The sequence below is a fragment of the Pimephales promelas genome, chromosome 3 (assembly GCF_988280905.1).
Source record: "Pimephales promelas chromosome 3, fPimPro1.hap1.1, whole genome shotgun sequence".
Lineage (NCBI taxonomy): Eukaryota > Metazoa > Chordata > Actinopteri > Cypriniformes > Leuciscidae > Pimephales > Pimephales promelas.
The window spans coordinates 6,688,414-6,714,325 of record NC_142771.1 but is presented as its reverse complement, the minus strand read 5'-3'; the positions used below and the strand labels follow the sequence as shown (position 1 = coordinate 6,714,325).

At 37.5% G+C, this 25,912-nt stretch overlaps 1 long non-coding RNA gene across 5 annotated transcripts in view; it reads right to left on the bottom strand.

The window, feature by feature from the left end:
• LOC148981938 (uncharacterized) overlaps nt 1-25,912 on the bottom strand; it is a 52,359-nt gene that overhangs the window by 11,312 nt on the left and 15,135 nt on the right. For 3 of the 5 annotated variants that reach the window (XR_016153041.1, XR_016153029.1, XR_016153017.1), the window contains one exon: nt 12,077-12,214. This is a non-coding gene — a long non-coding RNA (uncharacterized LOC148981938). Of the gene's footprint in view, nt 1-12,076; nt 12,215-15,515; nt 15,638-23,003; nt 23,906-25,912 lie in introns of those variants that run through there. The other 2 variants (XR_016153023.1, XR_016153035.1) reach the window with 2 other exon arrangements.

The window sequence follows — 25,912 nt, the reverse complement described above, 5'->3', positions numbered from 1 at the left end:
AAGTACTTTCAGTTTATTTTTCCTGTTTTTCTCAGAAATATACTTCAAATTACACTTAAAGGATTAGTTCACTTTTGAAAAAACTTGTGCTGATAATTTACTCACCCCCATGTCTTCCAAGATGTCCATGTCTTTCTTTCCTCAGTCGAAAAGAAATTTAGGTTTTTGATGAAAACATTCCAGGATTTTTCTCCATATAATGGACTTCAATGGGAACCAGACAGTCCAAGGTCCAAACGACAGTTATAACAGTTTCAGATGCAGCTTCAAATGTCTTTAAACGACACCAGACGATGAATAAGGGTCTTATCATGCGAAACGATCTGTTATTTCAAAGCTTATTCCAAAAATGTAACTTTTCTAAGGACAAATGCTAGTCTTGCTCTATTCTCTGAGGCGCGTTTGTAACGTCACGTAATACGTAATTACGTTCAAAAGGTCACGGGCGACGGAAGTACAGAATCAAAATCGTCCGACATCGTTGTTTTTCCTTTTAATTCCTTTTTTTGTAAACGGCGTTTGAGTTAGTTTGCACGTTCAACCTATGCGTTCAACTTGTAAACACTGACTCTGTACTTCCGGCTACGTCGCCCGTGACCTTTTGAACGTAATTACGTAATACGTGATGTTGCAAACGCGCCTCACAGAATAGAGCAAGGCTAGCATTTGTCCTTAGAAAAGTTACATTTTTGGAATAAGCTTTGAAATAACCGATCGTTTCGCATGATAAGACCCTTATTCATCGTCTGATATCGTTTAAAGACATTTGAAGCTGCATCTGAAACAGTTATTAACCATCTTTTGATACTTGAACCATCCGGTTCCCATTGAAGTCCATTATATGGAGAAAAATCCTGGAATGTTTTCATCAAAAACCTAAATTTCTTTTCGACTGAGGAAAGAAAGACATGGACATCTTGGATGACATGGGGGTGAGTAAATTATCAGCAAAAGTTTTTTCAAAAGTGAACTAATCCTTTAAGTGTACTTGACTTATACTGAGAGAAAAGCAAGTATATTTGTCCTGTTCTTGTACTCAATCTTTTGATCCAGAAATACTTAAAAGTATAATTAAGTGTTCAAAGTATTAGTATTACTACTAGTATACCCATAAATTCACTTGCAGTACACATGAGATACATAATTATGAGCTAGTTGTGCACTTACTGTTACACTTATAGTATACTTAAACGTATACTTTTATGTACTAAAAGTGGGCCAATTTAGTCCGAAGCGGTATTAAAATAGTACACTTACAAGTTTACTATTAGTACATAGTGACATTAGTATACTTACTACGTAATGTATACTTAAAAATATACTTGAACATTACTTAAGTATACTACATAAAATGAACTTGAAATATACTTCTTTTTCGTAAGGGCAATAGACCCCTTTTGCGCCGACGTCACAGTTACGTCACGGCGCTAGCTGGAGGCAAAACAAAGTGAAAACTGGAGGCGGCCAATACAAACCAGCAGAGATTCGGCTACATAATAAGGAGCTTAAATAATTGTTACTATTATTAAATGTCATCTTATTGTGCTGTTTGGTGCAAGAATTGATGAAAAATGAATATGCTGTATCTGGAACTTTTATTTCGAGAAAATATTCACATCATTAAAATCGCACTGTAATGTCACTCTTTACATTGTCGTGGTCTCGGCAGAACTGCGGATCGTACACACAAGTCTTGTACAGGACCATATAGGCATCTAAAGATTTATATGCCCTCGGTTTCTCTTTACGATCGGTTTCTCTGTAAGTGTAGGTGTAGAAGTCAGGCCACTCAACCGAGGTAACGTACGTTAATCCCGTCAGATCGTCCATGCATTGAGTGAGCGTGTAGGCGGCTACGGGTCAGCCAATCTGGTTCTGTCCGTTAAAAATAACTTTTGGAAATAACAATCGCGGTCCTGGACACTGACTGACCTTACACATTAAGATAATATCGGATTTTCTCCAGTCATTGTTAAAAAAACAAGCTAACAATCCTTGCTAACTAGCGTTAGTGAAGCGGCCAGACGGATCTTTCTGCCTCCACCTAAGCTCCGCCCACAAAAAAACGTCACCATGTTTACCAACTGTAAAAGGGTCTATAATAATATGAACAACATTTTGTTCAGCATTTGAGTCCCAGATAATATATACTAAAAAATCACATTTGATTTAATAATCAGGGTACAAACATTTGCAGAGAAAAGACGCCGATCTGAAAAAGATGTGTAAATTATAAAACAGACAATAAGTGAAGTTAGAAGTGAGTAAGCTGTATTTGTTTTATTTTCATATCAGTGAATATAAGCAATTAATCCATTTAATCAGTCTTTATTCACACGCAAACTATTAACTATGGCTCACGCCAGGCCTTATCAATTTTATTGTTTTACTTTTACAATGCACCGACTCAAGGAAAAGATAGCAGGGTCAGCAATCCAATGTCAAACACGTCACATTAATTGCTTTGGCAGCATTTGCTTATTGTGTGTTAATTATTATGCATGCAGTTGTATGAACTTCATTTTAAGTGGAATATTTGTGCATAAATAAAAATAAATAATAAGTAAATTATTTGCTCGTCCTATTTTTTATTCTAAACTGTTTTAATTATTTAATGTATTTTATTTTTTTACTGTAAACGGTTTTAATTATTCTGATTTCTTTTGATTATTTTATTATTTTTCTATGCAAAGCACTTTGAATTACCATTGTGTATGAAATGTGCTATATACAAATAAACGTGCCTTGCCTAAATAACGAAAGAAAGAAAAATCTTATGTAAAAATGCAAATTATTTAACTTGAGGAACTATTGAGAGCATCTTGAGCGGCTGCATCAGTGCCTGGTTTGGGTCTGGCACCATTTCGGACCGCAAAGCCCTACAGAGGATTGTGAGGACAGCTGAGAAGATCATCGGGGTCTCTCTTCCCACCAAAGACATTTACATAAAACGCTGCAGCCAGCATTGTGGATGACCCCACACAGCACTCACAAAACTCTTCAACCTCCATCATTCTGGCAAGAGTTACCGTAGCATTCAGGCCCTCACGGCCAGACTGTGTAACCGCTTCTTTCCCCAAGCAGGGCCCTATAAGTTCCGCGATCACGGAATCGCGGACAGAATCACGGAATTGGGCAATTAATGCAGAATCTAGTGTTAACACGGAATTTCGCGGAATTTTACATATTTGGAATGAAATTCGTTTTTTGTGTGGGAACGTATGTCTGGGGAAAATGCAGAGAGACGGGGAAGCAAATCTGGGCCACACAACCCCTCCCGTCATTTCAGCTCATGACGGCATCAAAACAATAGCCACGTTTCCACTTAAAGGGTTAGTTCACCCAAAAATGAAAATTCTGTCAGTATTTACTCGCCCTCATGTTGTTCCAACCCCGTAAGACCTTCGTTCATCTTCGGAACACAAATTAAGATATTTAAGATATTAAGATCGCTCCTGCATACAGTCCATAGGCTTCTTGAGGGACTGGCTCTTGCTGTCCCCGAAAAGTCATTAAAGACATCGTTAAAATAGTCCAAGTGACTACAGGGGCTCAATCTTAACTTTATCAAACGACGAGAACACTTTTTGTGCGCAAAAAAACAACAAAAATAACGACTTTATTTCAACTATTCACTTCCTTCTCCATGAGCCTGTAGGTCAGTTAACGTAGTGTGATTGCGTAAAGCTACGTCACACGTAGGCTCACTATTGGCCGACGCTGGTCATGTGTGTGTGATGCGTGTGACGTACAATAACAGAAGCTTACGCTATTAAACTAGTAACCTGACTCGCGCAGAGGGAGAAATAAACCAATAGTTGAAATAAAGTCGTTATTTTTGTTGTTTTTTTTGCACACAAAAGTGTTCTCGTCGTTTGATAAACTTAAGATTGAGCCCCTGTAGTCACTTGGACTATTTTAACGATGTCTTCAACTACTTTTCGGGGACAGCAAGAGCCAGTCCCTCAAGAAGCCTATGGACTGTATGCAGGAGCGATCTTAATATCTTAAATATCTTAATTTGTGTTCCGAAGATGAACGAAGGTCTTACGGGGTTGGAACAACATGAGGGTGAGTAAATACTGACAGAATTTTCATTTTTGGGTGAACTAACCCTTTAAAGCATGACGAAGCGGCTCTCCACGGCTCTGCTTTCGTCGGCGAAAAAGTCGAAAAAAAAAAACTCGTCGCACACACACACACAAAGCCCCCTCCGTGCACGTCTGTCTATGAGGTGCCGGACCGAGTGTGTGTCCGAGTCGAGAGCGTGCGAGAGAGACTAAGAGACCAACACAGTCTCACGAAGATGCGTATCTATACCACGAGTGTCATTTCTCGTGGCATTTATACGCCAAAAGTGTTTTTTTTCGTGTATATGGTACGCACTAAAAAACCCTGGGTTAGGTTTAGGGGGGAGGGGGGTGGGGAGTTTGTGCGTATTATACGCAAAAAAGTGCGTATCATATCTACGCGAAAATTGCGTTTTTGGCGTATAAATGCCACGAGAAATGACATTCGTGCCATAGATACAAACTTTCATGAGATCGGGCTGAAGAGACAGCACGCTCAACAGTGCGCGTGCATACTATGCCCGAAATAGTATTGACAGTAACTAATGTCACATACTATTTAGGATGGATAGTATGCACATTACGACGCAGCTAGAGTGTGACTTTTATTTTAACTTATATTAACTAATATAATTTATTTTTACAGGACAGTTTAAAGCTCATAACCATATTTTGTTGTTACTTGAAGAACAGTGTTGTGTTGCATCATGCAGTATTTGTCATTTTAAGAGTAAATGTCTATTTTATTTGTGTACATTAAATCATTAACATTAAAAGCAACATTAAAAGCTCTTTTTACAACGAAAATAATGGTAAAAGGTAAAAAAAAAACTGAATTCCCAAAAATTAAAACGGAAAAAATGGAATTTGCAAAAATTAAAACGGAAAAAACGGAATTTGCAAAACTTAAAACGGAAAAAACGGAATTTGGGAAAAAATAAAACGGATTTTATAGGGCCCTACCCAAGCCATCAGACTCCTAAATACTCAGAGACTGGTCTAACACACACACATTTGTGTGTCTCCATCTTGCACTTTAATTCACCGTCACTCTAAACCGGGCTGCTACCTCAATAACTGCTATGTCCATAGAACAATATTCATAGTATGGTATGTTTACATTTGGCATTTTTTCAAAAAGTATCATCTCTTTGCACTACTCAGATCATAAGTGTACTGGTTGGTCTTTTACTGTGCTTATTGTCTGGTTTCTGAGTAATTTATTTATTGTATTGTACTGTCCTGTACTTTTGCACACGTTTGCACATGCACTTATGTAAACAAATAATTGCACTCTTTTCTAAATAACATTAATTCACTGACCGCGTGTTTTTCGCTCAATAAATACACCGTTGAGCTGTGCCTGTGAAGACAAACAATCCTCTCTAAATCTCATTCAAGTGAACTAACGCTTGGCCTTTGTGTCAGATACAGTAGAGAGAGCAGCTGATTATTGTCTGACTTCAGTTCCACTGTGATATTTCTCAGTCATACGCCATGATCTCGAGGACCTCGTTAAGAGCTGCTTGCAGTATAATAGTGTCTTACATAAATGACGTCTGTTTGCGATAATGGCAGAGAGATGAATGAATGCTGCAAGATGCTTTTCAACAGAGAGAGAGAGAGAAACAAACTCAAGTGTGTGTCTGTTAATTGGGGCTCCATTCAGGTCATTCTGAGCAGATAATTACACTGCAGCGCAGAGGGTTTCTGCTGAATACACAATCAATGCCATAATTCACAAAACCACAAAGAGTCAGCCTGAATTAAAATTTGGATGGATGGATGGATGGATGGAACGACAGAATGACGAATGGATGGATGATGGGATGAATGAATGTTGGATGGATGGAACAACAGAACATTGGACAGATGGAGTGATGAAAGAGATGGAATGACAGAACGATGGATGGATGGAACGACATGACAATAGAAGGATGGTTGGATGAATGGAGCAACAGAACGATGGATCGATGAATGGAGTGACAGAACAAAGGATGGATGGATGGATGGATGGATGATGGATGGATGGATGATGGATGGACTGACAGAACAATGGATGGATGGAACAGAAAGATGAATGAATGGATGGATAAAATGACAGGATGATGGATGGAACGACAGAACAATGGTTGGATGCAACGACAGAACAATAGATGGATGGTTGGATGGATGAAGCGACAGAAAAATGGCTGGTTGAATGGAAAAAACAGAACAAAGGATGGATGGACGGAACGACAACGATGGATGGATGGATGAAATTCCAGAACAATGGATGGTTGAATGGAACAGAAAAATGGATGGATGGATGGATGGAATGATAGAGGTTGGAACGACAGAACGATGGATGACAGAACGATGGATGTAATAACAGAACGATAGATGGATGGAATAACAGAACGATAGATGGATGGAATAACAGAATGATGGATGGATTGACTGAACGATGGATGGATGGGACAACAGAACAATGGATTGATGAATGGAGTGACAGAACAAAGGATGGATGGATGATGGATGGAATGACAGAACAATGGATGGATGGAACAGAAAGATGGATGAATGGATGGATAAAATGACAGAATGATGGATGGAACGACAGAACAATGGTTGGATGGAACGACAGAACAATAGAAGGATGGTTGGATGGATGAAATGACAGAAAAATGGCTGGTGTAATGGAAAAAACAGAACAATGGATGGATGGACGGAATGACAAAGATGGATGGATGGATGGAACGACAGAACAATGGATGGTTGGATGAATGGAGCGACAGAACGATGGATGGATGGGACGTCAGAACAATGGATGGATAGATGAATGGAGCGACAGAACAAAGGATGGATGGATGGATGGATGGAATAAAAGAACAATGGATGGATGGAACAGAAAGATGGATGGATGGATGGATAAAATGACATAATGATGGACGGAACGACAGTGGTTGGATGGATGGAACAACAGAACAATGGATGGATGGATGAGATGCCAGAAGAATGGATGGTTGAATGGAACAACAGAAAAATGGATGGATGGAATGATAGAACAATGGATGGATGGTTGGAATGACAGAACGATGGATGATAGAATGATGGATGGAATAACAGAATGATAGATGGATGGAATAACAGAGCGATAGATGGATGGAATAACAGAATGATGGATGGAACGAGAGAATGATGGATAGATGGAACGACAGAACGATGGATGGAACGACAGAACGATGGATAGATGGAACGACAGAACGATGGATGGAACGACAGAACGATGGATAGATGGAACGACAGAATGATGGATGGAACGACAGAATGATGGTTGGAACGACAGAACGATGGATGGAACGACAGAACGATGGATAGATGGAACGACAGAATGATGGATGGAACGACAGAACGATGGATAGATGGAACGACAGAATGATGGATGGAACGACAGAACGATGGATAGATGGAACGACAGAATGATGGATGGAACGACATAACGATGGATAGATGGAACGACAGAACGATGGATAGATGGAACGACAGAATGATGGATGGAACGACAGAACAATGGATAGATGGAACGACAGAACGATGGATGGAACGACAGAACGATGGATGGAACGACAGAACGATGGATGGAACGACAGAACGATGGATAGATGGAACGACAGAACGATGGATGGAACGACATCAGTGTAATACAAAGTATAATAGAAAAAATGACAATTACAGAGGGCAAAAGCAGGGATCTGGAACTAGCAAATGGGTTAAATCAGTTTTTTCAAGTTTTGAGGAGGATAGTGAGGTTACTAATAGTGATGAAGAAACTTCTTTGCATCAACTAACGACTTTGCCATCAAAGATGCTGATGTAAAAAAAAAGAATAAACCGTTGCAATTCGCATCAGTCAAACAAGCAATCTTAACATTTTAACATCATCTTGAAGGTCCTAAAAATCAAGTGAAAATCCTATTTGCTGACTTTTAATCAGCGTTTAATACTATATATTGCCTAATGTTTTGGTCGAATGGACTGCGACACATCTGTCCGCGTGCACTTGCTGTGTTTGTTTAGGGAGAGTGTTAAATAAGGATCACCACTTATGCTGCTGTTTTCAGGCTTCTCACACACACAGCTGGACTTCTCACTGGGAAAACACTACACACACTCGGTCACATGACGCGGGGTTGCTGTGTCCTGCAGGGGCTGAAACATTCATTGATCTGTTAGAGCCGTTAACATGAGAGGCCAGTGAACTCAAACAGCCACAGCGTCTGTGTGTGGAAGTGATGTCAGCAGAATCAAGAGCACTGATTGGCCGGTTGTTCTGGAACTTCAACATTAAACCTAATAATGCCAAAAACTGTGCTAAGATTTGTCAAAGTCAAAAATCGCAACACAATCAAATTCTCCCAAGATCACATGATTTGAGCGGCAATCAGTGGATTATTGCATCTCCAGTGGTGAGCGAAACATTCATTGATCAGATATTGGTTAAACGAGAAGAAAAGCCTGTGATGTAAGCAGAAGCTTGAGCTCTGATTGGCTGGGTGGAAATTTAAAAATGAGACTATTGTTGCCATAGAATGCATTCAAAGAAAAAGAACAACTATATATCTGTCTGTTCATCTATCTATCTGTCTATCCGTCCGTCCGTCCGTCTAACTATCTAACTATCTATCTGTCTATATGTCTGTCTGTCTATCCATCTATCTATCCGTCTGTCTGTCTGTCTGTCTGTCTGTCTATCTATCAATCTATCTATCTATCTATCTATCTATCTATCTATCTATCTATCTATCTATCTATCTATCCGTCTATCTGTCTGTCTATCCATCCATCTATCCGTCTGTCTGTCTATCCGTCTGTCTGTCTATCTATCTGTCTATCCATCTATCTATCCGTCTGTCTATCTATCTGTCTGTCTATCTATCCGTCTATCTGTCTTTCTATCTATCTGTCTGTCTATCTATCTATCCATCTGTGTATCTGTCTGTCGTCTGTCTATCTATCTATCTATCTATCTATCTATCTATCTATCTATCTATCTATCTATCTATCTATCTATCTATCTATCTATCTATCTATCTATCTATCTAACCATCTATCTATCCGTCTATCTAGCTGTCTATCTATCCGTCTGTCTGTCTGTCTATCCATCTATCTATCCGTCTGTCTGTCTATCTATCCGTCTGTCTATCTATCTATCCGTCTATCTGTCTGTCTAACCATCTATCTCTCTATCTATCTACAGTATCTAAATATCTGTCTGTCTATCCGTCTATCTATCTATCTGTCTATCCGTCTGTCTTTCTATCTATCCGTCTGTCTATCCATCTATCTATCTGTCTGTCTATCTATCCGTCTATCTGTCTGTCTATCCATCTATCTATCCGTCTATCTGTCTGTCTGTCTGTCTGTCTATCTATCAATCTCAAAATAAAAAGAAAGTTTTGTATTCAATACAAAAATTTAAAATTTAAACCACAAACATTATGACAGAACAAATATTATAAATAAACAAAATATTTAAGATTCTGCAACAGATCCTAAGTTCGTTTTAAATCTTTTTTATTTTTGTAATTGATTTTTATTGTCCGTTTTTGTCATTTATATATATTTTTTTTTTTACAAACAATGTCTATATAGTTCATTTTATTTTCCATTTATTCTAGAAGTATTTCAGCTATTTTAGTATAGTACATCAAGTTAAACTAAATTAAAATAAGAAATGTTGCTTCGGCAACTAGTTCAGTTAAAATGTATTATTATTAGATAGATATTATAATTCATGGTCTTAGTTTTAGTTCACTATAATAATTACACTGGAATTATAGAACAGATTATTAGAGTTACTGAGATTTCAGACGTGACAAAACTGAGAATATTATTGAAACTCTTGTGGACGTCTAGTGAGGACACGTTTGAGATGCGTTTTTCGAGAGACAGAGACTAAGACCAATGTCTCCATCTGATCTCGTTGTTCACTCAGAGACATATTGCGGTGGTCGAGTGTGTTTCTGTCGCTCCAGTGTTATGACCGGTTCTGGCGTGAGAGACTTCAGCGTCCGGTGGATGATTGTGGAGGCAGATGGACGTCCAGGTGGAGATGGAGTACACACTGCGCTCTGACGTACCACCACACACACACACACACACACACACACACACCGTTTGCATTCTCTGTAGCTTAAAAATACCAAACCAGCAACATATGCTGCTGCATTCCTGTAGTGTGTGTGTGTATGTATGTATCTTTTAACCCCATCGGTGAGTTTAAGACAATCAAGGGTGTGTGTCTGTGCGTGTGTGGGTGAGAGAGAGAGAGCCTCAAAGTGCTACAGGTCTTTACCAAGGGCCTTGTCACCAAACATACACTGTTAAAAGTTGTATACGGAGCAAAGAAAATCAGTGTTATTGATGTTTGTAATCATTTGTGAAATGTACTTGCAATATCTATAAGTGAATTTGTGTGTGTGTGTGTGTGTGCGCAAGTATGTATCTCTGTGTGTGTCTGTATATGTGTGAGTGTTTAAGTATGTGAGTGAGTGTGTGTGCATTTTTACACCAATTTTGTCAGTGTATTTTCTTTCAGTGTATTCCGAGCACAGTCAGATCCAGCTAGCAGGGAACGTTCTCAGAGCTTTAGCTGACGTTCAAGGTGAACAAACTAGTTTAGCAACATTACTAGAATGTTTGTTTAAAGTTATGTGGTCCTTAATAACGTTATAAATACATTAGCACAAAAATATTATTTATAAATGATTCATGGAATGTTTTTTTCTGAAGCGTTTTAGCTGAATGTTCGTCTAACATTCTTTAAATGTTACTACTTGCTACAGAACGTTAAAAAAGTAACATTCACATAACGTTAGCAGATTTATAAAACGAAACGTTTCCTTGAGGTTCGCATAACCGAGATTTAAAAAAAAAAGAATTAAAAAAAAAACGGAAGACTTTTTTAAATTAACTCTTAGAATAAAGGTTTTAATGGGGTTCTATTTAGAACTCTAAGGTTCTCGACTCTATTTTAAAGAACCTTTCATGCCTAAACGGCTCTATATAAAGAGAAATGTCTTAAACTATTGCATAATAGTTAAAGGGATTACAGTAAAATATGTTTAAATGCTGCTTAATTCATAAAATTGAATTATAATTCAATTGAATTAAAAAAAATTAATTGAAACTAGGGCTGGGCAACGATTAATCACATCCAAAACAAAATATATGTGCGTGTGTTCTGTGTATAATTATTTTGTGTGTATATATATATATTTATAGATTTAAGAAATATATGCATGTATATACTGTATATTTATATATAATTTATATTTATATAAATTAAAAAAAATCTTAAATATATACATTTATTTATATATACAAAATGATTATACACAGCACACACACACATATATTATGTAAACAAACTTTTATTTTGGCTGCGATTAATCGCGATTAATCATACTAATTAAAACTGAAAGGTTCTAAATATGATGCGTCTGTCAGAACCCTTTAAGCTTCTATATAGAACCTTTTCTTCTAAGAGTGTAAGGTAATGAGAATGTTCTTAGAACACGTTGGTTATCTGAGGAGCGATGTGTCTAATAATGAAAGCGTTCTGCTTCTGCTCTATGGAAATATCTTTGCTGCTTTTCCCTGCCAATAACACGAAGGCTGACACAACCGTGAGCGTATGTGTGCTTCCTTTAGATATTTCTGTCTATAGCAGCGATGTTCCTCAGATCCCACGCCACCCCCTCCCGGAGAACGGCAGCGAGGAAGAGGATGAGGAAGGGTTGTAGTTGTAGATGTGGAGGCTGTTCAGCAGAAGTGGCGAGTGTGTGGGTAGAGGTGAGATCGAACATGACGAGCTGCTCTTTTTGTTATTTACAAAAGAAACACACGATCACACACACACAGAGGATTGACAGAGCCGTCTGTGTTTTCACTGCGCAGACAGACAGACAGTGTAAGAGCTTGTTTATTGATGACAGGAATATTGAACACAAATATCTACTCACCCTCATGTCGCTTGAGGTTGGCATACAGGTTGCATGATTGTCTTTCTTCTGTCGAGGACAACAGGAGGCGTTTTGCTGAATGTCTGAGCAGCACTTTTCCATACAATGGACGTGAATGGGGACTCGGGCTGTCAGGCTCTAAAAAGATAATAAAAAGGCATGATATCAGCTGTGAAATGAAACCGCAATGTAGCAGCTATATCGCAACTAGTTCTGTCAAACTATTAAAATATTTAATCGCAAGTTAATTGCATTAATGTCATAGTTAACTAGCGATTAATCATGTTAATGGGAAAATTAACTCGCGATTAATCGCATTAATGTTGCAGTTAACTCGCGATTAATCGCATTAATTTTATAGTTAACTTGAGATTAATCGCATTAATGGCATAGTTAACTCGCGTTTAATCAACTTAATGTCATAGCTAACTCGCGATTAATCACAATAATGGCATAGTTAACTCGCGATTAATCGCATTAATGTCATGGTTGGCTTGCGATTAATCACAGTAATGGCATAGTTAACTCACGATTAATCACAATAATGGTATAGTTAAATCACGATTAATCACATTAATGTTGCAGTTAACTCTCGATTAATCAAATTTATTTCATCGTTAACTCGCGATTAATCACAATAATGGCATAGTTAACTCGCGATTAATCGCATTAATGTCATGGTTGGCTTGCGATTAATCACAGTAATGGCATAGTTAACTCACGATTAATCACAATAATGGTATAGTTAAATCACGATTAATCACATTAATGTTGCAGTTAACTCTCGATTAATCACAATAATGGTATAGTTAACTCACGATTAATCACATTAATGTTGCAGTTAACTCTCGATTAATCACAATAATGGTATAGTTAACTCACGATTAATCACATTAATGTTGCAGTTAACTCTCGATTAATCACAATAATGGTATAGTTAACTCACGATTAATCGCATTAATGTTGCAGTTAACTCGCGATTAATCGCATTAATTTTATAGTTAACTTGAGATTAATCGCATTAATGGCATAGTTAACTCGCGTTTAATCAACTTAATGTCATAGCTAACTCGCGATTAATCACAATAATGGCATAGTTAACTCGCGATTAATCGCATTAATGTCATGGTTGGCTTGCGATTAATCACAGTAATGGCATAGTTAACTCACGATTAATCACAATAATGGCATAGTTAACTCACGATTAATCACATTAATGTTGCAGTTAACTCTCGATTAATCAAATTTATTTCATCGTTAACTCGCGATTAATCACAGTAATGGCATAGCTACCTCACGATTAATCACAATAATGGCATAGTTACCTCACGATTAATCACAATAATGGCATGGTTAACTCACGATTAATCACATTAATGTTGTAGTTAACTTGCGATTAATTGCATTCATGTCATAGTTAACTGTGATTAATCGCATTCATGTCATAGTTAACTCGCAATTAATCGCATTAATGGCATAGTTAACTCACGATTAAAACACATTAATGTCACAGTTAAATTAAAGGACTATGTATCGGATATTAATTAAAATAATAATAATAATAATTGCATTTAATGTCATGATTTCTGGACTGTCTTTATAAAGATTTTATATTCATTGCATTAAATAACATCAAATTTGCTGAAGTATTTGCTGAAGTATTGCATGAAAATATTTACTATTTATTTAAAGGCATATGCATCTGAAATTAACATTTTATTTCAACATTTTTTTTAATTGCAATTAATCTTAGGATTTCTTATCAGTCTTTAAAAAGCTAATTGTATTAATAATCAGCTGTTTAATAGCATTTAATTAACATTTTAAACACATTAAGTTATAAAAAAATTGTTTCTTCTCAAATTTTTTTTGAATCCCTTAGAAACCACTGTAGTATAAAGGGGGGAAAAATCGTGTTTTAATAAACATCTGTGTCGATTTTTTGAACAACTTGGAAACAGAATTTGCCTTCCTAACTGACAATTATTTTAACAGATCTCCAGACTGAGTTTTAAAGTGACGCATTCCACATGCAATCCAAAACTTGCGGATTTCGATCGCATGAAAAGTGTGTCGGCCGTAGAGGAAGTGTGTGTTTCTTCATAAAGGGCTGACCTGGAATCTGTGACCCGTCAGACAAATTGAACTACAGGTCACTCATGACTATAACTTAGAGATGAATGTAAGAAATGCCCTGGTTGATGTGGTCACCAGGTCATTACCGACGCGCTCAGGACACTGAGACTTAAAAGAGACATAAATGAGTTAGTGGTCATTTATGAGCATATAGGGCATAATATAAAATTCATACAAGAAGGGCTTTAAAATCAGAACATTTGATCTCTGAAGACATTTATGACAAATTTCAGTTCATATTAAGATCTCTGATTTTCTAAATCTACCCCATTATTGTTGAGACTCTGAGAAGACACATGAGATCATCTTTATGGATCTTTTTCTTAGGAGAAATATCTGAGAAGCAGATTTGAGCAAGAGTCTTCATTTGCTCTCCCTTTAATCTTATTCTAACTGCGATATGTGAATGAATACACACACATCATTAAAGTGCTGGCGATGGGTTGCCATGGGTAACGTACATCTGAATATTTCCACTTTGCATAAATCATTTTACAGCCTGATCAGATGATAATAGATTTACATCCGATGTTGAAAATATCTCAAGGGCGCCTGACTCACCCGAGTGAAAACCTCTTTAAACTCACGCAGAGTTTTTCAATCAAGCGCTTTTCAGTGTTTTCTGTTTTTGAGTCGGCTTCACATTATTGATACAACACCCACATTCAGTGTCCACATCTAACCAACAGAGCACAAATATACAGAATTAAGAAGACACGTACAGCTACAACTGCGATATGTATTTCTTACAAATTTCACACTTCGTTAAGGTTATGTACATGATAAGATATTTATTATATTATTATAAACTAGAGATAAACCGATACTAAAATTCTCCGCCCATACCGACAGATTATTCAGGATGATATCGGCCGATCCCGATATTAAACGATCTTAAAGAAAAATAATGCTGCAAACTATACAGGGAACCCCATCATTTGTTACATTATAATATTAGAGGTTAAAATTAGCAACAAAGCTAATATATTCAACTGTTAGCCTATTTATTTCCAGATAGATAGCATACACTCAAATAAAAGCTGAAATTATAGGCTACAACTCAGTTGCACATAAAACACTTCTTCATGGCGAAGTTATTAAACCACATATATAATTAACAGTAAATAAGCTCTTCTTTAGTGTTTTATAGCTAACGAACTGAACACTGGTTAACTTTCCTGAGGTAAAAAACCACTATTCACAGATCTTTTATTGACGTCGTTCCGCGGTTGAAACACAGATTGAGTGATTACATGAGTCATGATAGGGATTTCAGTAAGTTGTACGGTATCTTTCAACATACCTTCTGGTATCCATGCATGTTTTTTCTAGAAATAATTTGTATTAAAGTGGAGGAAAACACTCGCGCTGCTGCTTGAACCGAGGCGCTAGAGATCCGTGTCACGTCGCATTTAAACGCGTCAAAACGGCCTAAACTGTTTGAATTTCGCGATAAAATGTACAGTATTTGAAAGATGAGACTTTCTTATCATAATAAGTAACAGAACACAAAGCTCTTTTCGCGATTATTGGACGGGATGCGCAATTATATTTGATGAAGGAAAAACCGTTGATCTAACTCGTCAACCATGGCTTAAACTACGGGTGATTCATAGGGTCAAAATTAAGTCTGCATTAACGTCGCCATTTTTTTAACCGTTAAAACGTTATTGTTGCGCTAACTTGCCCTACATCCAACTAAAGAGATCTTTTATTCACACACAGTATAAGTTGCATCTGACACGTTTTCCTGCACCCTTAGATTGACAGAATCGACTGTATTTAAACAATAGGCCGATTGTCTGTTCAGTTCTTAAAACAACGTTTTTTTCTTGGAGTGAAGAACATTTTAAAAATCTAAAGAATCTGTCTCGGAATGAAAAGATTCCACGGGTGTTAAAGGTTCTTTATAGAACCATCGATTCCAATAAAGCATGACAACATGCCAAAAATAAGGTAATATTCATGTAGCCTACATCTGATAATGCATCAAGAGCAAACGGTTATACATTCACGCTGAAAGCTGTTTTGTATTGTGCTACTAACCAAACGTTTATGAAAGTATGAAGTGAATAATTTTAAAGGCCCATTATGCCAATCTTCTTACGGTGAGTGAATACCATAGGAGATTTTCAACACATCAGGGTCATTAATCTGTACAGTATGACTTCTTACCCATATTACATTGATTTGGCCAGATTTCTGACACAGTTGGACAGAGCTGCTATCAGAGCTTGAACAATGAGCGGCCTCGTTTTCTCCATTAGCATCTAAAAACGTTTTCAAGAAAGATTTCTACTCCGTGAACCTAACCAACCAGCTGAATCACATTCAGTCCATCTTCACAAATTTGATTCAAATGGTTTTTTTTTTTTGTCTTGCTCGGTTTCATATATTCACCAAGGAAAGCATTATGAATGAATGTTGATTCACTAATGATAAGCTTTAAAAACAACACACACAACTGTTCAAAAGCAGTCCTGTTGAGAATAATAGACTTCTTTCACAACATTAAAAAAAAAATCTTACCGACCCTTTTGAACGGTACTAGTGAATTGTTACAATTATCGCGAAATAGAATATACAAATATAAGGTTACTTACTATGGTTTTGTTTAAAGTAAATGGAAAAACAGTTGACCTGAATCAACTAGCAAAATAATAATTAATGCAAGATTATGCAAAGTAGGATCCGTTACTAGTCAAAACAAACGCAGGAACACATGATGTCTAATCCAAGCTTTATAATGAGCTTTATATGGGTCAAAGGTCACTCTTCCACCAGGACCAGACTCTCTTACAGCCAGAAGACAGTGATTATAGTTTATAAAGTTATAAATATCGTTTTTTTTTTTTTTACAAAACACATCGCTTGGCTTCAGAAAGCCTTTATGAACCTTATGGATTACTTTTATGATGGATGGACACGCTTTTTCAGGCTTTAAAATCGAAGGTACCATTCACTCCCATTATCAAGCTTGGAAAAACCTGGATATATTTTAATATAACTCATTTTTTGTTGAACTAATTATTACTTTAACTCAAGAACTCAAGTTAGAATTTTGTTCTTTGGAGAAACCAAGTTTAGCACAGTTTGTGTGCGATTAGAGATCCAGGAAGCAAGAGATGTAATCCATTTGCTTTCATTGTCATGCAGGATTTTAATTTTTTTTTTGATATTAAGATCTCATTTGTGATTTTTCTTTCCATTGAGACAACACTGGTTTGACCCTGATAACCCCGTCTCTCTCTCACACACACTTTAAATAGTATACACGGATACGCTTAGCACTGGAACTCTTCCTGGTGGACTGATGCCAGTATGTTTATCATGAGGAAACTATTACGAGGCATCTGATGTCTCCGGTTAATGGCGGTTATGTAATCACTAGTGCAGGTTAGTAGAAACTGCAACAAGTGCTTTACACGCACACCAGGTTTGTTTCACCAAGGGCTCAGATAGTTTACAGCCACAAACATGCAACCGCAACCCTGCAAACACATGCAGAAATCGTCTCGTCAGCAAAAGAGAAAATAAAAAATAAAAACCCAGAAACTGTTGGGTCAGACTAACAGGAAGTAAACCTCCTTCACCTATATGTGACCTCGTCGTGCTGGTTTATTCACAGACACACACAACGTGGTTAAAGTGTCAACTGTTTTCTCACTTTCCTGGAGGTGTAACCGAGGCTAAATACTAAACACATCAAAGCAGAGAAACATATTCATATAAATAGCTTTCATGACGCGTTAGATCGTGTCGCTGTTGGGCAGAAACCTCCTATATCTATATCTCTATTTTGTCCGTGTCAAATTTTATATCTGTAGCACATTTAAAACCAACAGAGTTGTGCCGTACAATGTGCACATAAAAAGAGACAAGGCAAATACAGAGATAAACACATTGCGCCCAATACAATCCAAATAATACATAATAGAGCCCGACCGATTAAGGATTTTGAAGGCCGATACCGATACAAATATTTGTTGGTTTTAAAATCCGATATTCCGATATATCGGCCGATATTTTTTTCCAGAAACGCGCAACAAAACATTTTTCAAAAAACAAAAATTTTTCAAAAAACAAAACAGATTTCCCTAACATTAGTTTTTTGTAGTTACTTTTGAGTTTTAACTAAAATAATATGATAATGCTTATTAAAAAGAAACTTGTTTCTTTTATTGTCACAACAGAAGAGAGGAACATCAAAATATATTAAATAAATAAAATAATAATTAGTCCCTACATTGCCTTAAAAGCTTCCTGCAACCTGGATCAGCTCCTGTGTGGTGCGTTATACACGAGTGTTGCCAACAGGGACGGTGTAGAGTGCCCTCTGGTGGACAAACTATACAACTCCAACACTCATGACATGGTTCAAGCGTGTTTCGTCCATTTTTATTTTATTTTGGAAATATTTATTTATCGGCCATTATAACTGCCGATACCGATAGTTTGGAAAATGCCTAACATCGGCCGATAATATCGGTCTGCCGATATATCGGTCTGGCTCTAATACATACTATAATATATCAATAGCGACCTAATTAAAAGCCAAAGAGAATTGATACGTTTTAAGAGCCGATTTAAATCTGGCTAATGAAGGAGCAGACCTCACAGCGACCACCCTTGGTGTTACAGCGAAAACGTAGCAACTTGTATACTTTGGGCCCTATTTTAAGGATCTAAAGCGCAGGGTACAAATGCACTTAGGCTGAAACTAGAGGTCGACCAATAGTGGATTTACCGATACCGATATTTAGGTTTGACCATAACCGATAGCCTGGGTAAACCCAGACAACTTCTGGCAAATTTAGATTCTGGCAAAGAGCTCATTCAAGCCCATTTCCAATCCATCAAAATCGAGGCACCAATCAGAAACGTGTTGTGGGCCGCCTATAGGCACATATTACTAATATGCTCTTTAAATAACAAAAAAAATATTGCACCATTGACTTTAGAACAGGATTGAGTTGGTCAATGGCGCGGTCTATTTCACTCGCCTCAAAATAGCGACGCACCAACAATACGCCTGACAGACTGATCTCATGAAGTAGCGTGTGTATGACACGCCAATTCGTATTTTCATTTTTGCCGTGCTATCAAGACGCATATTCGCTTTTCAGCGTGTTTATGAACGCCGTTGACTTAACGTTATATAAATATATGACTTACCTCAACCCCGTCCCTAAACCTACCCGTCACTGGGGTTAATGGCATTTATGACTGTTCCCTCACCATCCTAGGGAAAGATCGCTCCCCAGATGTAGATCTAGATTTTGCTTAGTTTCGCGCAGACATTTGACGGCGTGTACAGACACGCGGAATCACTCGGACGTTAATGGCGTAGACATACACGCGGATAGCTCAAAATGCGTAGAGATAACACGCCACTTGACTCGAAAGTGGCGTGTATGTTTACCCAAAAGATATATATGTACACATTCAGTGAAATTAAATGTACATGTTAGCATAAATGCACATATTAGCACCTAAATGTCCAAAATATCACCTAAAATGTACATATTAGCACCTAAATGTCCATAATATCACCTAAAATGTACATATTAGCACCTAAATGTCCATAATATCACCTAAAATGTACATATTAGCACCTAAAATGTACATATTAGCACCTAAATCTCCATAATATCACCTAAAATGTCCATAATATCACCTAAAATGTCCATATTAGCACCTAAATGTCCATGATATCACCTAAAATGTCCATAATATCACCTAAAATGTACATATTAGCACCTAAAATGTACATATTAGCACCTAAATCTCCATAATATCACCTAAAATGTCCATAATATCACCTAAAATGTCCATATTAGCACCTAAATGTCCATGATATCACCTAAAATGTCCATAATATCACCTAAAATGTACATATTAGCACCTAAATGTCCATATTAGCACCTAAAATGTACATATTAGCACCTAAAATGTACATATTAGCACCTAAAATGTCCATAATATCACCTAAAATGTACATATTATCACCTAAAATGTCCATAATATCACCTAAAATGTACATATTAGCACCTAAATGTCCATATTAGCACCTAAAATTAGCACCTAAAATGGACAAAAGTTTTCCCTTTTGAAAAGGTACAGCCCCATTGATGGCTTTTGTACCTTTTTTTCTGAGAGTGAACTGGGGTTAGATCGACGACAGACGCTCAGGTGCGAGAGATAGGCCCGTATAGGGGACAAGAATGCGTGTATGTTTACGCAAAAGTCATGATGTCATATTGCGCCTGAACACACAGTAGCCCATGGGCACAAATGCATTCGCTATTTAAACAACGTAAAAATCATAATTGCGTCGGGCTGAAACTCGCTACCTAAGATGCGGCCGTTCTAATGCCGGACAAAACACGCATGTGTCCACAATTCACTGGTCCAAAACTTTCTTCTTCATATTGTATAAAAGCACACGTTGTATAGAAGTGCTATTTTTAAAGTGTTTTTAATCATTTTAGCTATGCAGTTTAATAATGAATGTTCTTGTTTAGCCTCCCGGAGCTGTTTTCCTGCACGGACATCCTCCGACTGAGGAATGCAGAAGACAGCCAGAGAGGAAAGTACATCGGGCCATTATCGTAGGGAACGGAGCCATCGGGAGGGGAAAGAGAGAGCGGCAGACGCCGGTACGAAACAGTAGCGAGCTGTGTGTGCTGCAAGGCCTGCTGGGAATGCCGCATTTTAGCGGACAACCTTCAGCCCGCGGAGCAGCGACTCCTGCTAATGAGCCAGAGACACAGGCTGCTGGCATGAGACTGCAAAACACACACACAAATGCAATGACAAGGCTTGGTTTTGCATGCATCCCACCCTGAGATGGCATTAAAGATCTCTCTCTCCCCCTCTCCCCCCCTCTCTCTCTCTCTCTCTCAATCTCCAATCAGCCCAGTTGCTGAATAATACAAAGCAAACACTGACCTACTTTTACACACAGGGAACATGCGAGAAGCAAAGCCAGGAGTGGATTGAGCTAGAAGAGCTGGACTGGAGCGAGAGCAGAGAGAAAGAGAAAAGGCACAGCGCACTAATCTCTGCTTGTTCAACACTCTCAGAAAAAAAGGTACAAAAGCTGTCACTGGGGCTGTACCTTTTCAAAAGTACCTAAAGGGTGCATATTGGTGCCTTAATGGTACATATAAGCACCGACAATGTACATAATAGTACCTAAAATGTACATATTAGCACCTAAAATGTACATATTAGCATCTAAACGTCCATATTAGCACCTAAAATGTCCATAATAGCACCTAAAATGCACATATTAGCACCTAAAATGTACGTATTAGCATCTAAACGTCCATATTAGCACCTAAAATGTCCATAATAGCACCTAAAATGCACATATTAGCACCTAAAATGTACATATTAGCATCTAAACGTCCATTTTAGCACCTAAAATGTCCATATTAGCGCCTAAAATGTACATATTAGCATCTAAACGTCCATAATAGCACGTAAAATGGCCATAATAGCACCTAAAATGTACATATTAGCACCTAAAATGTACATATTAGCATCTAAACGTCCATATTAGCACCTGAAATGTCCATATTAGCACCTAAAATGTCCATAATAGCACCTAAAATGTACATATTAGCACCTAAAATGTACATATTAGCACCTAAAATGTACATAATAGCACCTAAAATGTCCATGATAGCACCTAAAATGTACATATTAGCATCTAAACGTCCATATTAGCACCTAAAATGTCCATAATAGCACCTAAAATGCACATATTAGCACCTAAAATGTACATATTAGCATCTAAACGTCCATATTAGCACCTAAAATGTCCATAATAGCACCTAAAATGCACATATTAGCACCTAAAATGTACATATTAGCATCTAAACGTCCATTTTAGCACCTAAAATGTACATATTAGCGCCTAAAATGTACATATTAGCATCTAAACGTCCATAATAGCACGTAAAATGGCCATAATAGCACCTAAAATGTACATATTAGCACCTAAAATGTACATATTAGCATCTAAACGTCCATATTAGCACCTGAAATGTCCATAATAGCACCTAAAATGTACATATTAGCATCTAAACGTCCATATTAGCACCTGAAATGTCCATAATAGCACCTAAAATGTCCATAATAGCACCTAAAATGCACATATTAGCACCTAAAATGTACATATTAGCATCTAAACGTCCATATTAGCACCTGAAATGTCCATATTAGCACCTAAAATGTCCATAATAGCACCTAAAATGCACATATTAGCACCTAAAATGTACATATTAGCATCTAAACGTCCATATTAGCACCTGAAATGTCCATAATAGCACCTAAAATGTACATATTAGCATCTAAACGTCCATTTTAGCACCTAAAATGTACATATTAGCGCCTTAATGTATTAGCACCTTAATGTCCATATTAGCACCTAAAATAGACAAAAGTTTTCCCTTTTGAAAAGGTACAGCCCCAGTGACAACTTTTGTACCTTTTTTTTTCTGAGAGTGTACTTACATTTAACATTTGTCAGATATTCAGCACGATTCTTCTTGTCATATTTTATTACCGTTTCCTAAACTATAGCGAATAAACCGATAATGTGAGAAATATTGAAGGTGTCTGGATCCATTTGGTCAAAACACTGGCCATCACATCAAATCCAGCACATGAAGAGAATGTCATGTTTGGCAAAAATGTGCTTCATTTTTACATCACAATCCCACCCACAAACTGGCTTCATTTTTTTTTCAAGCCTTCTTTTGATTGTGTGGTTAAATCTAACCTGGGCATGGTTTGACGAATCTCCAGCGGTCAGTGGATTGCAGTCCGTGTCTCGCTCCGGGTTTTCCGAGTGTTGGTAATGTGATTAAACACGGAGGCACCCAGAATACCACAGGCAGGAGGGCCTCTCCTTTCCTAGAGGCCAGTCTCGTATCCTCCTCACGCTCACGGTGACACACACACACACACACACACAGAATGGGCCCTCATGCATATGTCAGTTCCACATACACTTTTTTACCTCAGCCTTTCAGTATAGGAGGTGGGTATTTTCCATTGCATGCCATGCAGACAAGATCAGACAGGCTCGCTCCACGGCCCTGAGGCCAAAACACAGCCCTGGATCCCAACGCCACAGATCCGGCTGCTTTCCAGTGGGCCTTCAAAGTCTTCTCAAGTCTTCTGTCTGCCGTCATGCTGAGAGAGACTTGGCAGATTTGCTTTGACAAATTGTCAAGAACAGGCCCGACAGATAAACTAAGTTTTATATGATTCTGTGAAACACTGAACGAATGGCATATCTGCAGCCAACATCATCACATCGACATTAGACCTGGAAATCAAACCGCAAACGACAAAACAAAGACAAACCGACGAGTTCCTAACAGATAGGGAATATAAAATCAGCTTTGACCGCAGCGAGATCTGAAACTGAGGCTTTTAACTGAAGTCTCCCGTTTCTCAGATGCAGAGGAAAAACCCGAGTAAGCTCCTGCAAGAGTTTCAGAAGAGATGTCGAAAATGTCGGTCCGTTCTTTGAAACTTAATACATCTGAGATGATTTGCCAGATCTCCTCTGCCTAATTTGGTTCTTCAAAATGAATGTGCACTTAAAGAAAAAATATTTTTTTGCTGCTTGTTAAAATTGCTTAATTAAAATGAGATTAAAGGAGTAGTTCACTTTTCAAAAAACTTTTGCTAATAAATTAACTCACCCCCATGTCATCCAAGATGTCCATGTCTTTCTTTCTTCAGTCAAGTCAAGTCAAGTCACATTTATTTATATAGCGCTTTTCACAATACAGATTGTATCAAAGCAGCTTCACAGTGATAACATGAAAGTAGCACAACACAGATCAACAACATTGCTAAACACTAAATAACCCCAACTGAGTAAGCTCAAAGCAAGCCAAAAGCAAGGCGACAGTGGCAAGGCACCAAAACTCCATCAGATTGGATGGAGAAAAAACCTTGGGAGAACCCAGGCTCAGTCGGGGGCCAGTTCTCCTCTGGCTTACATTCATATTGTTTAAATATAAATATTAAATATAAATATTGTTTATGAATCAAACGGCGCCATAACATATCGCAGGCGTTGAGTCGTCTCATCACAGGCGTTGAGTCGTCTCATCACAGGCGTTGGGGCATCCGAAATCCCCGTGAGAGGCTGGACACAAAACTGGACCTGACGAACGCCATTTTTCTCGGGACAAGCGTCGAAAGGAAAATTTCAGTCGAAAAGAAATTAAGGTTTTTGATGAAAACATTCCAGGATTTTTCTCCATATAATGGACTTCAATGGGAACCAAACGGTTCAAGGTCCAAAAGACAGTTTCAGTGCAAACTGCTCAAAGGGTTTTAAATGATTCCTGATGATGAATAAGGGTCTTATCAAGCGAAACGATCACTCATTTGTGACTCTCCTGTTCGAACTCGTTCATCAAAATGAATGAATCTTTTTTGTGTCATTTTTGGTTCATTCAACGAACAAAATGAATGAATTGACTCGGAAAAAGATGAACGCGTTTATCAAAATGAGTAGACTGTAAAAATACTGGGTTGTTTTAACCCAACTTTGGGTCAAATATGGACAAACCCAAACGTTGGGATAAAAATATCATTTTTGTAACATTTTACATTTTACTGTCACTTTTAATAATGAATTAATTTATTTCAAAGTGTATTTTCACCATCCAGGCAATTCTAATGAATACAATTTGAAAGTTTTTTTTTAAGGTTAGATTTTTAAAAATGTATTTTAGAAATGCATCACATCACGAACCTGAACAGTTTTGTTTGTTAACTATTAAATATGTTATGAGTGATGTAGACTCTAAAAAATGTTGGACAAACCCAAAACGTTGGATTAAAAATGCAATTTAAAAATTTAACCCAACGGCTGGGTTTGTCCACATTTGACCCAAAGTTGGGTTAAAACAACACAGCAATTTTTTTTACACTCTACAAATGCTGTGTTGTTTTAACCCAACTTTGGGTCAAATGTGGAAAAAACCAAACGTTGGGTTAAAAATGCAATTTAAAAATTTAACCCAATGGCTGGGTTTGTCCACATTTGACCCAAAGTTGGGTTAAAACACAGCAATTTTTTTACACTCTACAAATGCTGGGTTGTTTTAACCCAACTTTGGGTCAAATGTGGAAAAAATCCAAATGTTGGGTTAAAAATGCAATTTAAAAATTTAACCCAATGGCTGGGTTTGTCCATATTTGACCCAAAGTTGGGTTAAAACAACCCAGTGAATTTTTTTTACACTCTACAAATGCTGGGTTGTTTTAACCCAACTTTGGGTCAAATGTGGACAAATTCAAACGCTGGGTTAAAAATGTGATTAAAAAATTTAACCCAACGGCTGGGTTTGTCCAGATTTGACCCAAAGTTGGGTTAAAACAACCCAGCGTTTTTTTTTGCACTCTACAAATGCTGGGTTGTTTTAACCCAATTTTGGGTCAAATGTGGACAAATCCAAACGTTGGGTTAAAAATGCAATTTAAAAAATTTAACCCAACGGCTGGGTTTTTCCATATTTGACCCAAAGTTGGGTTAAAACAACCCAGCCATTTTTTTACACTCTACAAATGCTGGGTTGTTTTAACCCAACTTTGGGTCAAATGTGGACAAATCCAAACGTTGGGTTAAAAATGTAATTAAAAAATTTAACCCAATGGCTG